Here is a 1,878-nt window from a genome sequence, read left to right as displayed (position 1 = left end):
TTACACCAACACACAACTTTGGTCTTCATTTGAACATTGTGTGAAATACCATCAAGTTTGCTTTCTTGTTGAACCTTTGATACACTTAGCAAACTTGTTAGACCTTTAATTGTGTTCTCATTCAATTCACCAAAACCCACTAAAGGGCTAGATGTACTTACACTACCTCGTGCTTTGGCGGAATGGCTATTTCGTGTTAGCAGGATTGCTATCCTATGTTCATAACTTGGGGTTTGATCCCTCAGACTATAATAATGGTTAGGATAGTATTAATAAAAGATGCTAATAATTACTTACACTAAATAAGGGCTGGGCTTTGCTAATCACCAATAGTAATAGGTTATATAACTAAAAGAGGTCAACTAAAATGTTACCGCAGTCAAACCAAGTCATCTATTACCTTGTTTTAAGCTTTGCATGTCATTACTTTCTGTCTGTGCTTGCTGAGTTCGACATGAACTCACCCTTGCTTTGATCATTAAAGGTTGCTCGAACGAACAAGATAACAATTGTGACTTCCTTGAGGACTACCCTGAGCTTCCCAGTTGTTAGGCTCGTGTGTTCCTGCCGTCGACCTTCTTGTGGCAAGGTGGTCCTGCTACGTCGGCGTGATTTAGTTTCACTTTTATTTCATGGAACAATTTAGTTTAAGCTTTCCGTTCGTACTTTGATTCAAGACTTGTAATAATAGTACATTTATTCTCATTTATGTAATTCATTTGAACACTGTGTTTTGTACCATTGATGATGTCGACTCATGTGTGTGAATTTGAGATCCTGGTGCACATATGATTTGGCACCCGAATGCTCTCTTACATCTGGGTGTGACAGAAATGATATCAAAGCTGTGTTAACTGTAGGATCACGCAGCCTAGTTAGAAATGGTCGTTTAGTGTGTCCCTTTGGGTACTTTACCCCACTTGATCCATTATCTACTTTATTAGCCTATCTCTTATTAAACTTTATCTTTTCGCTTTATCTAATTGCATTTATTATCATTTCATCATTACTATCTTAATCCTTGCAATTATTACCTTGTCATTAGTTATTACTTTCTGCTTCTTACATTACATTTCTATTCTTGTTTTAAATTTCTCTTACTTATTATTTGAACATCTTTTCACACCTTGATTTTCATTATCATTTTGCCCATATTACCCTTTTGTTCATTGTTCTTCATTATTACTTGATCATGTTTCAGTTTTGCCCTATCATTAATATCATCACCTTGTTTTACTTTATTCCTTCATTATTTGTTATCATATCTTACCATAAATCCCACAAAAGTTCATATTTACCATCTACTGAAGAATCTTGATTACCCATACACCATTACCTTCATTTATGTCATTTATATCTTTATCATTGTCATGATCTATTAATGGTTTCCTGCATGTCTGTGATCTTATGCATAAGTAGATGACTCGTCGTTTGACCTGCCATAAGAGGGTCATCTGTTTTCGCCTTGTTCAAGCCATGGAGTTCCCCTAGACCGGTCACGTCGACAACATTGAGTTCTAGCATAGCCAGCACCCGGATGACGGTGCCAATCTCCAGGATGTGGAACCGTACAAAGGACATCAAGCACCCCGGGCTTTGGTGGTGCACGGTAGGGTGCCTTGCTGGGCCCCTAGAGGAGAGGACCCCTTCAGCGATGATGATGTGGGTGCACCTAGAGGACCTAGAGGACCTGGAGGACCTGGTGGACTTGGAGGACCTGATGGACCAGGAGGTCAGGAAGGTCTCTTTGCTACTGATGATGGATGGATTGTGACGGTCTGCACCCGAGATGGTGGAGAGTGTTTCTTCCACCATGAGCTGACGCGCCTTCTTGACTAGCAGCTGGGCCATGGAATGTTCGCAGTGGAGTACCATAGT

The sequence above is a fragment of the Sorghum bicolor genome, chromosome 4, assembly GCF_000003195.3.
Source record: "Sorghum bicolor cultivar BTx623 chromosome 4, Sorghum_bicolor_NCBIv3, whole genome shotgun sequence".
Lineage (NCBI taxonomy): Eukaryota > Viridiplantae > Streptophyta > Magnoliopsida > Poales > Poaceae > Sorghum > Sorghum bicolor.
This window is presented reverse-complemented; position numbering follows the sequence as displayed.